Consider the following 14,593-nt stretch of genomic DNA (forward strand, 5'->3'; position numbering starts at 1 on the left):
TGTCCTCAGTTTCCTTCTCACAGGGATCCACTTCCGCTCGGATTTCTTTAAAACCCTGAGTCGTGTTCATCCTTACTCTCCTTCCCACTCCATGTCTCCTCCTGGAGCTCCTGGGGCTGCCTGGTGCTCATCTGTCAGATGGTGCCCTCAGCTGAGGAATGAGGGGAGCCCTGTCCTCAGGAGGCGAGAGGCCGTGTGAGGTAACGAGCAGCATCTGGGTCTGTGGAGAGGACACAGGGAAGGTGCTCAGTGAGTGTCGGGGGATGCACAGTCCCTGACACGTGCCATGATAACTTCGAGTACTGAAACTGATTTCTTCACTTGTGTCTCTTTGCTTTCCCATGGATTCCCACCCCTCAGTCAGGACTCAGCCCCGCTGGCTCCAACACTCTCACCTGCTGGCTTTCCCAGGATGCAGAGCACTGACCAGGCTCCAGGCAACAGGACAGAGGGCATGCCTTTTGTTTCATTCTCCTTTACCTAGTGACTTCTCCCTGCTGTCTAATAGGGCATTTGTTCCCTATCACGCCTTCTCTCTCTCATTCATCTTATTTTTCTACAATTTTTTCCAATTTCAATGGACCAGATTATAATGCTAGTGATTATAAAGTTAATTCAACCTCTTCCACATACCTACATAATTTTTTCTTCAATATATTTATATATATAAATATATGCATTTATGTCATTTGTCATATACATTATGTACATTTGGCATGTATTTTAATAAAATGTATATATGCAATATGCACATCTGTATGATAGTTTCATAAATATCCCATGTTTCGTCTTCCCAATTCTTTTCTCTCATATGTGCATTTAGTGTTGATTTTCCTTGTTGTTTAGAATCCCCTCCCTCCCAAAACACAGCCTGAGTTCAGTGTGATTTCCTTGCCTTGGCCTTGTCTACCTGGAAGCTATTTGTGTTTATTAATCCAGTTTGTGGAATATGTTTGTCAATTGGGATCACCTTTTCCTCCTGGCAATCTTGTCATTACTGGGTGATGCATGAAAAATCAACAATACAGAAAAGACCAAAATGTCTTTCTTGGCAGGACATAATGCTATGTTTATCCGTCACTTTTACTGAGACTGTCTGTGAAGGTTAATTCTGGGATAACTTGACTGGGCCAGGGGGTGCCCAGATATTTGGTTAGACATTATTTCTCACTATGTCTCTGAGGGTGTTTCTGGATGCAATTGACATTTGAATGGGTAAACTGAGTAAAGTGGATCGCCTTCCCCGGTGTGCGTGGGCCTCATCCAACCCACAGAAGGCTTCAATAGAATGAAAGGCTGAGAAAGAAGTCTTTGTGTTTCCCTGTCTTTGAGCTGGGACGTCAGTCTTCTGCCACGGGCCTTGGACTTGGTGGTGAACTATATTCGACTCTCCTGGGTCTACAGCTTACTCAGTGTAGACCTGGACTTCTCTGCTTCCATGATCACATGAGCCAATGTAAATCTCTCTCTCTCTCACTGTCTCTCTCTCTCTCTCTCTCTCTCTGTATGTGTGTGTGTGTGTGTGTGTGTGTGTGTGTGTGTGTGTGTGTCTTGCTCGTTTTCTTTCTCTGGAGAACTCAGACTAATATAGTAATATATGCCAGTTGCCAGTCTTTGTCTCTATGCTTTTTAAATGTATAAAATAAATAAATAAAACAAAATCCTGGAGTGTTCTCAAAGAAAAACCACAAAAGAAATGAATTCGGACAGGTTTTACACTGAGACGTTCAGGTGTGAGGGAAACATGAAAAGCACTGTGGTAGGGAAAGCAAACGCTATTGAGAATGTCTCACAAACACAAATTACACATCAGCAGGTAGGTTCGACCCTCAGCGTGGGCACATTTTATGTTAAGTGAACTTTTGGTGGAATTTAAGATGAATGTAGGACTTTCATGATGGATGTATCTATGTGTGNCAAACACAAATTACACATCAGCAGGTAGGTTCGACCCTCAGCGTGGGCACATTTTATGTTAAGTGAACTTTTGGTGGAATTTAAGATGAATGTAGGACTTTCATGATGGATGTATCTATGTGTGTGTGTGTACACACATATATACACACACAATATACACACACAGATACAGATAGATAGATAGATAGATAGATATAGATATGGGGAGACAGAGAGAGTGTCTTGCTGTCTTGTCCTGGCTGGTCTCCAACTCTGGGCCTCAATCAATCCTCCGGTCTCCCCCTCCCAAAGTGTCCAGATTACAAATGTGAACTGCCTCACCCAGCCCATTTTAATATTTTAAATTTAGTTCAACAATTGTGGAAGACAGTGTGGTAATTTCTCAAGGATCTAGAAAGAGAAATCCCATTTGACACAGCAATGCCATTACTGGGTATATGCCCACAGGATCGTACGTCATCCTACTGTAAAGACACGCTCACACGTGTGTGCATTGCAGCACTCTTCAATAGCAAAGACCTGGAACCAACCCAAATGCCCGTCAATGATAGAGTGGATAAAGAAAACGTGGCACATATACACCATGGAATACTATGCAGCCATAAAAAGAATGAGTTCACGTCCTTTGCAGGGACATGGATGAAGCTGAAAACTATCATTCTCAGCAAACTAACACAGGAACAGAAAACCAAACACTTTGTGTTCTCACTCATAAGTGCGAGTTGAAAAATGAGAACACGTAAACACAGGGAGGGGAACATCACACACTGGGGCCTGTTGGGGGTTGGGGGCAAGGGGAGAGATAGCATTAGGACAAACACCTAATGTAGATGACGGGTTGATGGGTGCAGCAAACCACCATAGCACATGTATAGGTACATGTAATAAGCCTGCACATTCTGCACGTGTATCCCAGAACTTAAAGTATAAAAAAAAAATGTTTTAAATTTAAATACACATTCCACAAATTACATAGCAAGTTTAGGAAGCCTCCTTTAGGCCAGTTTTACAAAAACAGAAAAGATGACACATCGATGACGAGATGTCAAAGTGGCAGCATCCAAAAGCAGTGAAAGAGAAAAAACTTATTCTGGAATTCTATGCCAGAGTGAAAACTCAAAATCGTGACTGAAGTAAGGACATTGAAAGACATACAAAAAATGAGGCCAGGCGCAGTGACTCAGGCCTGTAATCCCAGTACTTTGGGAGGCAGGGGGATCACTTGAGGTCAGGGAGTCAGAGACCAGCCTGGCCAACATGGCAAAGCCTTGCCTCTACTAAAAATACAACAATTAGCCAGGCGTGGTGGCACGCACCTATAATCCCAGCTACTCAGGAGGCTTAAGCATGAGAATCACTTGAACTCAGGAGATGGAGTTTGCAGCGAGCTGAGATCATGCCACTGCACTTCAGCCTGGACGATGGAGCAAAACTCTATCTAAAAAAAAAATACAAATAGGGAAACCCATTTGGGACCCTTCCTCTGCACGAGGGAGCTTTTCCCTTTCTTTCACCTGTTAAACTTCTGCTCTTAAACGAAAACAACAATGCAAATAAAAATAAAGACATACAAATATATGAAAGCATTCACTGACCCACACTCAAGAAATGTTAAAGGAGACCTCTGGGCCTCAGATAAGGATACCAGACAGAAATCTGGACCTCCGCAAAGAAATACAGGTGACTGAAAACCGCTTTGTGGGTACTTCCAATGTCGGGGTTTATAGCATGTTTAAAATCAAATTACCTGACAACACTAACACAAAGGCCAGGCCAGGAGGGGAGGTACAATGTCACTTGATGGCAGCCTGATCAAGATGTAGTCTAGAAACCCTAAAGCCATCACTGACACAACAAAAGAAAGAATTACAGCTAATAAGCCAAAAAAGGAAAGAAAATGGACTGATATAAAAGCCGTGTGATCACTATGCTGGAACAACTGCTCTCCAGGCCTCTCCCTGTAGAAACACACCGGTGGCCAGTGAGACGTGAACAAGATTGATGACTGCAGCATTGTTTGTAATCCTCAAGTAATAGAACCAACGCAATTTCAAACACAATGGAAAACGCTTTATTTAACAAACACAAACAATCGAACAATCAGCGGAAGGAAGTCCTTTTGCCTAAAGGAACGCAGAGGGTCATGAGATGCTACTCCTGCATGGATTTCAGGGTTCCCAGACGCATAGTTTTCGGGCTAGTTCTTCTGGAAGATCTTATTCTTGGGGAGCTACGGGTTCTCGCATTTGGGCTCTTCCAGGTTCTATCTCCGTTTTCCCCTCGATTCCTCCCCATTCTGCTGCAATAAAAAAATTAAACCTCACCCCCAGCGCCTCTGCAGGAGCCTTTTAGGAGGTCTGGATGTCTGGTCCACCGCTCCCCAGCTTCTTTCCCCGCTTGTCACTTTCCCCGCTGGTCTGGTCCCCCGACCGGACCCCAGCCCAGCTGCGCCCCCGGCTCCACCGCGCAGAAGGTGCCCTGGAGGCCCTGCCCTTTGCTCACCCCGCGGAGCGCCGCGAATTCAACCTGAATAAACGCTTTGTAAATGGAATTTCCATGGAAAAATCTCTCATGATTTCCATTCTCCGGGCTCTTCAAAGGACTAAAAGCTGAAGGCGATGCATTCATTGGACAAGTTCTAGTCATGCGCCCTGCTGAGTGCAGGACCCTGCTCCCCGCCAGGGGACCCACGAGCGACCCTCACCCCATCCCTGCCCTGGCGGGGCCCCCGAGCGGGACACAGGACGGCAGCGGAAGCGACTGCGCAGGGTGGGCAGAGAGTCCCTCACTGGGTGAAGTCGGCGCAAAGAACGGGAAGGGCCATCCCGGGAGCTGGCCGGGCGCTCAGCTTCCCTTGACCCCCAGGTGCCTCCGCCCGCGTCTCGGACTGGGCGTTTCCGGGGGCTTGTGAAGCAGTGGCGGGGCAGGACCGGGGAAGGCCGCTGTCCTCTGAGTCCAGAATTTCCCAATACGTGGGTGTCCTAAGGGACCAGCGGGCTCCCTGCTCTAATCTCTCCGGGCCTCGCTAGCCGTCCTGCCCAGGCAGCCCTTAGTCTGGGAGGGATGCGGGACCTTTGGTGAGTGGCCCTACCTATAGTACTCAGTGGAACCAGCAGCACCTGTCTCTGTGGCGCAATCGGTTAGCGCATTCGGCTGTTAACCGAAAGGTTGGTGGTTCGAGCCCACCCAGGGACGCCTCCTCTAAGTTTTAAAGCGTTCATATATTGTCAATCACTAGAAAATCTCCCATTTCGTCCCATAGTCCTAACTCCAAAAGGTTGGTGGTTCCAGGCCAGCCAGGGATATGCCCATTTCAGGGAGGGTTTTCTCTTCTCAGGATTCTAGTCACAGTTAACAGGGCCCCTCACAGATCCAATTCTGACAGAGCATCTCCTAAAATGTCAGGTTGTTTTGTGCCCGTGTACAAGAAACAGAGACCAAATGAGTCCCTCTGGTGCGATAAAATCCTCATGCTGCCCCTCATAGGCTTGGGTGGGTTATAGACCAGCCTCAATTTTTTTCATTTTTAACAGGAAGCTTAGAGAGGTGTCCTATCCCCAGGATGTGCCTGAATTTACATAATGTGACCAGTAGAATCATTCATCATCATCATAATCTTCTCCATCATTTTTGAAAACAGCGTTTCCCCCCTCAGTTTGTACATGATTTATTTAAGCCTTTTCAAAATGTGTTGGAAATGAGGTTGGCTTCATGGTTTTGGGATTTTGAAGAATCCTGCAGTGATCATTCTTGCACACATCTCTTTGGCCACTGATATTCCTATAGTGTAGAGAACTGGATGTGCCACTGCCATGTTACAGGCTTTTTAATTTTAATTTTTAGTTTTTGTGACAGGGTCTCATTCTGTCTCTCAGGCTGGAGTGCAGTGGCCCCATCACATGTCACTGCAACCTCGACTTCCCAGCCTCAAGCGATCCTCCCGTTGCTCAGCTTTCCCAGTAGCTGGGACTACAGGCATGGGCTGTCATGCTCTGCTGATTTTTGTATGTTTTGTAGAGAAGGGATTTCACCATGTTGCACAGGCTGGTCTCCTAATCTTAATCGAAGTTAAGATGAGCACACTTTGATCTGTGTGGATTATACTGGGCTCAAGCAGCTCCGAGGCCTCACAAAGTGCCAGGATTTACTGGCATGAGCCACTGCATCGGGCCTTGCATAACGCCTCTAACTTCAGCAAATTTAGCAAATTTCTCTTCTGCGGGAGAAGTACCAAATCATATTCCAATTTATTTCTCAACTCTAATACTGTCCCTTTCTTCATTTACTTGCTGACACAACAAACTTTCTTCTCCCTCCCCATCATTTTTTAGAGTAGGTGTCACTCTGTCACCCATTGTGAAGTGCAGTGGTGTGATCTCAGCTCACTGCAACCTCCACCCCCTGGGCTCCAATGATCCTCACGCCTCAGCCTCCACAGTAGCTGGATCTACTGGCATGCACCACCACTTTCAGATTTTTTTTTTTTTTAGAGATAGGGTCTTGCTTTGTTCCCCATGTTGGCCTCTAACTCCTGGGCTCAACAGATCCATCTGCCTTGGCCTCCCAAAGTGCTGGGATTTCAGGCATGAGCCACCATGCTTGGCCATGTGCCCATGATATTCTAATAAGGGGCGAGATGGCTTCATGGCTTAACTAAGGGGACAATACAACAGAAGGACATGGAGGACATTACACACAGATATTCTGTGGCACAGGATGGACAGGTAAACTTCTAGGACATTTCATTTGATTTTTGAGACAAGGTATGGCGCTGTTGCCAAGGCAGCCATGCAGTGGCATGGTCATAGTGGAGCATGATCACGGCTCACTGCAGCCTCAACCTCCCCAGGCTCAGGGGATCCTCCCACCTCAGCCTCCTGAGTAGCTGGGACTACCAGCATACACCAATGCTGGCTGGCTAATTTTCGTATCTTTTTGTAGAGACGGGGTTTCACCTTGTTGCCCGGGCTGCTCTCCAACTGAGCTCAAGCAGTCCACCTGCCTCAGCCTCCCAAAGTGCTGGTATTACAGTTGTGAGTCACTGTGCCCAGCTTGTAATTGTTTCCTGTGGTGACCAAGTCACATGGGTCCAGAGAAGACAGGTCACAGTGACCTCTTTGATAGGCTTCTGCCAAGTCACTATCCGAAGGTGCAAAATCACAATGGTCTCAGACATTTTTTTCTCCTCCCCATTCCTCTTTTCTTTCTAAATTTTGATTTGACTTTTATTTGCTGAAAACAATCTAATGCCAGTTCTCCCTTCTGTAGTACTGAAGAATTCACATGCGGGTAAGTGTCTCTGAATTATTCCCTGACTGATTTCTTTCAGAGGCTATGTCCATAAAAATCAGCCCATCTGAGAAACATCATAGGAGCCAACAGAATCCTGCACCTGACCGGCCCCTGTTACAGACCTGGATCCTTAGCGTTACTGGCTCTTGTTCCATTTCCCGCTGCTCAGCACACAGAAAGCCAATCATTGAGACACTGAGTATTGCTGAGGAAGAAGGCTTTAATCCCAGCTACTTGGGAGGCTGAGGTAGGAGAATGGCTTGAACCCAGGAGGCAGAGGTTGCTGTCAGCCAAGATTGAGCCAGTCATTGCACTCCAGCCTGGCTGACAGAGTGAGACTCTGTCTCAAAGACAGAAAAAGAGAATACAATAGTGTAACCATTCTAAAGTACTGCCTGATAGTTTATAATACAGTGAAAAATACACCTACTTCCTGACCCAGCCATTCCGTTACTAGGCTTATACTCAACAGAAATGAAGGCACAGGTCCATAAAAAGGCCCATAGTAGAATAAAGGGGCTCTAATGACTTTTTGGGCTGGTGACAATGTCCCATAATTTGATCCAGGTGATAGTTTCTTTTGTCAAAATGCGCTGGGCCTCAAAGTTAGGATTAGCACATTTTGGTCTGTGTGGATTATACCTCAGTCATTTACTGATAGCAAATAAAGAAGTAAAAACAAAATTAAAAATTGGGGTTGGGGAATGTCATTAAGTTTCAATTTTATTATATTCTTTAGGTTTCACTTAAGATACTCGGTTGGAGTTGAACTCTCATCTTCTCTTGTTCATTTCTGTTTTGGCCTGAAAAGACCCTAAATATGTTTGAAATATCTGAGCTAAAGAAACAGGCACGGCCACATCATGTCATCAGTAAAAGATTCCAATAAGGCTGAGAGGGAGCTCCTCAGCTTTTGGGTTTTGCACTTGCTCAGAGAGGGGGCAAAAGTCTAGCCTTTCAAGACGACTTGACCAGCCATGCAGGTTACCGGTTCCTTCTATTCCTGCTGCTACAGAGTGCTCTGAAGCCACAGGAAAGTTGTACCCTCTCTAGTCACAGGTAAACCGCGCAGCCCAGGCTGAGGTTGGAGGCTAACGGGAAAGAAGAGCCCTACACCCTCGAAGGGACACTGCAGTGACTCCGATTCGAGCCGAGTTTGCTGCGGCCACAGCACAGAGTAGCAACCACGACGCGAGCAGGGCGAGCCCCAGGAGCTGACGCGGCCGGGCTCCTTCTTTAAACTGAATGTAGGGCTGTTTCCGTTTTGGAGATCCGCATAGATTTCGTTTTTTCTTGGTGTCTCTCCATTTCCCCCCACTCTGCTAAGAAAAAAAAAAAAAAAACACACTTCTCATTTCTCCCTGGTGCTGTCCTCATTGCTGCACAAAGCTACTGCGAAGTTTTGTCTCCCGGGTCCCGACTCTACCCACTACCGGCCCTCCTCCCTGCAATTCCCTGTGGGACCCACCCCCTGCCCAGCTCCCAGCCTCCTGCCCCAGGCACGCACCCAAAATGAGCACGACTGAGCCCCTCAGCTCCACCACGCCAAGTGGCAGGAGAGGGGCAGGACCCTTTTCTTGCCGCTGGCCCCTAGAGGACCTGGCCGCTTGCCCTCTTCGGGGGATGCGGAGAAATCAATAGGAATCAACGCTTTTTAAAAAGAACTCACTTCCCCTTGGCGACCAGTCTGGGCGACATGGCGAAATCCTGTCTGTACAAAAAATACAAACTTAGCCAGGTGGGTTGGAGCGCCTGTTGTCCTAGCTACCTGGGGGCTGAGGCAAGAAGATCGCTTGTCCCGGGGAGGTGGAGGCTGCAGTGAGCCGAGTTTGCACCACTGCACTCCAGCCTGGGCCACCGAGTGACACTCTCTCAACAAACAAAAGAAAAGAAAAGAAAACAAAACAAAACACTTCCCCATGGGAAAACAGTTCGTGATTTCTATTTTCAGGATTCTTCAAAGGACTAAAAGCAAAAGGCCATGACGGTTTCATTCTGCAAGTCCTCGTGTGGGCCTTGGTGAGTGCCAGACCCTGCTCCTCGAGAGAAGACCCACCAGCGACCCTCATCCCAACCCTGCCCTGGTGGAGCCTGCCATCGGGGCACAGGATCCGAAGACTGCAGCGGCAGCTCTGCAGCGCCCGAAAGCCACTGAGCAGCCTGGGCATAGGCTCCCTCACTAGGTATTCAGCTTTGCTTGGGCCACGAGGCGGCTCCGGCAGGTTTCCGATGAGGGCTTTTCCGGGGACTTCTGAAGCGGGCCAGGGGCAGGGTGGGTGAAGGCCATTCGACCGTCCTGGCTCCAGAATCTCCCAACGCGTGGGTGTTCAACGTGACCCGAGCGACTCACCGGTCTCTAATCTCTCCGGTTTTCCAAGGCCTCCTCAGTCATCCTGAGGACAGAAGGGCTGGGGGTAGTTTGGTGAGTGCGCCCTGCCTACAGCATCCTGTAGAAGCGGTAGTCATGGTCTCTGTGGCGCAATCGGTTAGCGCTTTCGGCTGTTAACCGAAAGGTCGGTGGTTCGATCCCACCCAGGGACGCCTCGTGTTGTCTTTTAACCCTTTTCAATCAACCGGGTTAACCTGTTTTCATTAATACACAATCAATCAGGTTAATCATGGGACATTAATCTTGAGACACACATGTCCTCTTTACGACCTCCTTACCTCTGATGCTGTGACAAGGACCAACTGTGCCTTATACTTGTCAAACTCAGGAATTCCAGAGACCATAGACAGTAATTCGCTTCTGGATAAAACTCTTCTTTGCTGCCATGGAAGGCTTGAGTGAGCAAGGTGCCTCAAGTTTTTCATTTATAATAATAGGAAACCTATTACAGCAGCATCCTATCCCCAGGATGTGCCTGGGTTTACTGATTGCTCTATCAATAATGTGACCAGTGGAATAATTCATCTTTATGCTGATCTTCACCATGGTTAGTGAAAACAGCATTTCTTCCTCAGTTTGTGTCATTTATTTAACCATTTACAAATGTTTTTCAAGGCTGGTCTCAGTGGCCCATGTCTGTAATCCCAGCATTTTGGGAGGCTGAGGCAGGCAGATTACCTGAGGTCAGGAGTTTGAGACCAGCCTGGCCAACATGGCGAAACCCTGTCTCTACTAAAAATACAAAAATTAGCCTGGCATGGTGGTTAGTGCCTGTAATCCCTGCTACTTGGGAGGCTAAGGCAGGAGAAACACTTAAACCCGGGAGGCGGAGGTTGCAGTGAGCGGAGATCACACCATTGCACTCCAGCCTGGGGGACAAGAGCGAGACTTGGTCTCAAAAAAAAAAATGTTTTTGAAATGAGATGGGGTTCATGGTGTTAGGATTACAAATGATTCTGCAGTCCCCACCGTTATTGTACACATTTCTTTGGTCACTTGTGCAGGTATTTCTATAGTGTAGAGAACAGGATGTGCCATTTTTACATTACAGTATTTATTTAATGCTTCTAATTTGAATACCTTCTACAAACTTATCTTCCGAGGGAGCAGGACCAAATCATAGTCCAATTTGTTTCCCAAGTCTATCAAGGTCTCTTTGTCACTTACTTGCCAGCACAGCAAACTTTCTACACATCGATGTATGATATTCCACTGAGGGGAGAGGCGCCCTCCTGGCTTAACCGAGGGGATAGACAACAGGAGGACATGGTGGACATCACACACAGATACTCTGCGGCATATGATGAACTGCTAAGCTTTTAAGGTATTTTAACGTCCTCCAACATCTGTAATTGTTTTCTGTGGTGACCAAGTCACGTGGGTCTGGAGAAGACAGGCCACAGTGACCTTTTTGAAAGCTGTCTGTCAAGCCCCTCTTCCAAGGGGAGCAAAATCACAAAGGTCCCAGGTGACATTTTTCTTCTCCCCTTTCCTCTTTTCTTCATAAATCTTGATTTTGCTTTTATTTGACAATACCAAAGTCTCATTCATTCTTCCTCCTATACAATGGTAACTTAGCATCCAAATTATTATTCTTTGATAGATTTTTGCAGGGGCCATGTCCATAACAATTAGCCCATCTGAGATGCATTGAGGGAACCAACAGAACCCCGCACCTAGCAGGAGGCACCTTGTGCAGACCTGGACCTTAGAGCCATTGGCTCATGTTCCCTCAGTTCTTCTGTTGAATATCATGATAGAAATTAAGCTCTTTGGCTTTTACCCACTACTATGGCTATCGCGCAGTTTCTCTCTCTCTCTCTCTCTGTCTCTCTCTCTCTCATTTTTGTATCATGATTTTCTTCCATCAGTGGCATCAGTGTGGGTTTCTGGTTTTGATGTTATAGAGTGAACTTCTGGGATCATTTTATGACTATGTAACAGTTGGTATTCAATTCTTCTGAGGATGGTTTGTGTTTTACCCAGGTTTTCCTTAGAATAAAAATGAGGTTACTAAGAGCATTTTTGGTAGAAGCTTTGTTAGGTGCATTGTTCATGCAATGAGATAGGAGTAAAGGACCACCACAGGGAGGTCAGAAGGTGCTTCTCAGAGGTGGAGACTGTTCTTGATGTCAGAAGGATGAGGGTTGGAAGAACCTTCAGGCACAGTGCAAAGCATGAGCGACAGCTCTGTGGAGGCCAGGAAGCTGGAAAATAGGGAATGAAAGAGGCCAGTTTGTCTGGAGCAGAGAGAGCAGGATGGAATCGATCTGAGCAGTGAGAAGAGATGGAGAGGTGGGCTAACGCGCCTGGCCATTCAGGGGTGGTTAGTTAGGAAGTTTTGTCTAGGAAAATGGGAAGGTGTTTAAGTGGTTTAGGCTGGGAGGTGACAGGGTCACATTATATTATGAAAAAGCGACTCTGCCTGTTGTGTTGAGATTAGAGAGGCGATAAGGGGATACGTGTAAACCACAAGAAGACTGGGTCATCCGTCCACCCCCACTCCCCAGGTGAAGGTAGCCTAGGCTAGGATGGTGATGGAGGAGATAGAGGAGGACAGACTCAAGGAAAATTTGCACGGTAAAAACCAGTAGGATTTGCTGATGGATGGAATACAGGAGGGGAGAGGTAGATTATCAGGGCTATATCTTAGTTTTCTTCTACAAGATGGATTCAATTGCAATGAAATTGTTAATTGAAATTGACTTTAAATAATGGCACGACCGAAAGTTATGCAAACATTTGCCTTAGATAAAATGTCAAGTTTTTAAAGTTTTTAGCTGGGTGGACAGCATGGCTTTACTTCCTATCTCTTGGTATCTCTTAATGTTGTTAAAAAAAGTTTTTCTCCTCTGAAAGGTTTATTTCAGTGGAAGTTCATCTGCAAAATCTGTTCTAAATTTAAATTAGAAAATAACTACAAGTGCCATTGACATGCTCTTTATTGTTTTTGAGAGTGACCTAAGGCCGCCTCGCGGGGATCTGGGGACTGCCTGGCGAAGCCCGCGCGTCTGCACCGGGGGCCCTGCCTGGCGGCAGCGCAAAACCTACAGTCCTTGGAGCGGGTTCGCTCGGGCTCCCAGGGGGTGTGTTTCCTGCCTCTTTAACCTGCTAGGGTCGGTCCCAGTTGACAGGAAATCAGCGATTTTCAGGATCCCGGGCTGGTGCTTTGAAAGAGAGGCGGAGTGGAGAGAGGGATTTCCCGTTCTTGCCTCACTAGTGCATCCCCCTAGCGGCCCTTAACGACGTTGTGCCCTGGAGGTGGAGGAGCCCTTTAAGGCCCGCGCATGCGCTCTGGGCTCTCAGCAGTGCGACGTGGAGGAGCCCGCCGGCTGCAGGAGAGGCTGGGCGGCGGTTGAGAGGGCGGTGCCAGGAGGCGTAGGTGACGGTCCCCAGGCGCTGGAGTTTCTGAGTGAACGTGGTGCATTTGTAAACGCCAGAAGGGCGACCGGCGGAGCCAGGAGCCGGGGCGCTGCAGGGCGGCGGCCATCTCCACGGGAAGTTAACCTCTCCGGTGAAGTCCACCCAGCGATTCCGAGGTGAGGCGCCAAGCCTGACCCCGGTGAGTCCGGCCACGTGGGTGCACAGCAGGGTCGCGGCGCGTCTGATGGGGGCCCCGCAAATGTTGCTGCGCGAGCGGCGCGGGCGCCGGGACCGGTTCCTGCGCACAATTCCTCGCCTGCCGCCGGCGCCCCCACTGCCCTCCTCTTGGGGGCGCGGGGTAAGAAACTCGCGGGGCGTCTTCCTGTGGCATACCAGGGGGTTCAGAGACGGAGCAGCTTTGGGGGCAGGTCCTCGTAAATCCTGTGGGGGACGCTGACCCTGCGCCCCACCTTCGAGGCCAGAAATCTGTTCCCTCTGGGGACCTGCGGGGCGAGAGCGCTCTGGCCCCTGACTTGCGAAGTTGGATCTTTACTGGCGTCCGGGATGCCGCGCCTGGCGCTGTCTCCAGGCTAGTGGCGGACAAGCCAGGTGTGCCAGGTCGAGGATGCACTAGAGGAGCGTTTGCAGCCATCACTGAATCGCCTCAGGACTAGCGGGGCAAGCCTCAGATTCACCTCAGCGTTTCTGGTAGGTTGGATCGTGGCGCTGCTGTGTGTGCTCCAAAGACTTGCTGTGATTTCCCTGTCTGTCTGTCTATCGTCTGTTTGTCTTTCTGTTTTTGGGGCTTCTTAGATGATCTCATTTGTCATCCTCTCACGAAGAGTTAAGCAGGACATTTGGAATGATTTCCTCACTTTCCTCCTGTCTTTTACTGGTAAAGCTGCTTCCGACAGGATGTCTTCTCCTGCAGTGCCATCTTTTCTTTGGGTTACAGTGATGTCTATCTTTTCTTTGCTGAAGGAATGAGTCCCAGGGCTTGACGAAGTTAAAGTGATCTGCCGGTAGTTTTAAATCTCTGATCTGAGCTGTTATGCATTAGTTGCTTTCTTTTTGTTTTTAAATTTTACTAGTAAAATTTCACCAGTGAACCTGAAGCTTTTTTTTTTTTTTTTTTGTATTCTAAAATGCTAGCTTTAAGATTTCTGAGAACTTTGTGTCAAAGAAATCTTCAAAAAGTTACTGAAGTATACACAAAAGTTCACAATTTTAAAAGTGCAGGTCGTCTGGGAGCAGTGGATCACACCTGTAATCCCAGCACTTTGGGAGGTCAAGATGGTCAGACCACTTGAGCCCAGCAGTTCCAGACCAGCCTGGGCAATGTGGCAAAACCCCATCTCTACTAAAAATACAAAAGTTAGCTGTGTGTGGTGGTGTGTGCCTGTAGTCCTAGCTACCTAGGAGGCTGAGGTGGGAGGATCATCAGAGCCCAAGAGGTTGAGATTGCAGTGAGCCGCGATCATGCCATTGCACTCTGGCCTGGATGGCAGAGGCTGGGCATGGTGGCTCATGCCTGTAATCCCAGCATTTTGGGAGGCTGACGCAGGTGGATCACCTGAGGTCGGAAGTTTGAGAACAGCCTGGCCAACATGGTGAAACCCTGTCTCTTAAAAA

The 14,593-nt window shown here is 47.9% G+C and overlaps 1 protein-coding gene and 2 non-coding genes across 3 annotated transcripts in view; all 3 read left to right on the forward strand.

Moving 5' to 3' along the window:
* Positions 1 to 5,038: 5,038 nt before the first annotated feature.
* Positions 5,039 to 5,112, forward strand: TRNAN-GUU. Its single transcript has one exon. It is a non-coding gene; the product is annotated as a tRNA-Asn (tRNA).
* A 4,564-nt stretch (positions 5,113 to 9,676) lies between these two features.
* TRNAN-GUU lies at positions 9,677 to 9,750 on the forward strand. The gene has a single exon. It is a non-coding gene; the product is annotated as a tRNA-Asn (tRNA).
* A 3,191-nt stretch (positions 9,751 to 12,941) lies between these two features.
* Positions 12,942 to 14,593, forward strand: part of LOC108316512 — a 22,035-nt gene continuing 20,383 nt past the window's right edge. The window contains exon 1 of the mRNA XM_037744934.1: positions 12,942 to 13,160. The gene's annotated coding sequence lies outside the window, so the exon portion shown is untranslated. The remainder of the gene's footprint in view (positions 13,161 to 14,593) is intronic.

The sequence above is a fragment of the Cebus imitator genome, unplaced genomic scaffold (assembly GCF_001604975.1).
Source record: "Cebus imitator isolate Cc_AM_T3 unplaced genomic scaffold, Cebus_imitator-1.0 Scaffold188, whole genome shotgun sequence".
In the NCBI taxonomy this organism is placed as follows: Eukaryota; Metazoa; Chordata; class Mammalia; order Primates; family Cebidae; genus Cebus; species Cebus imitator.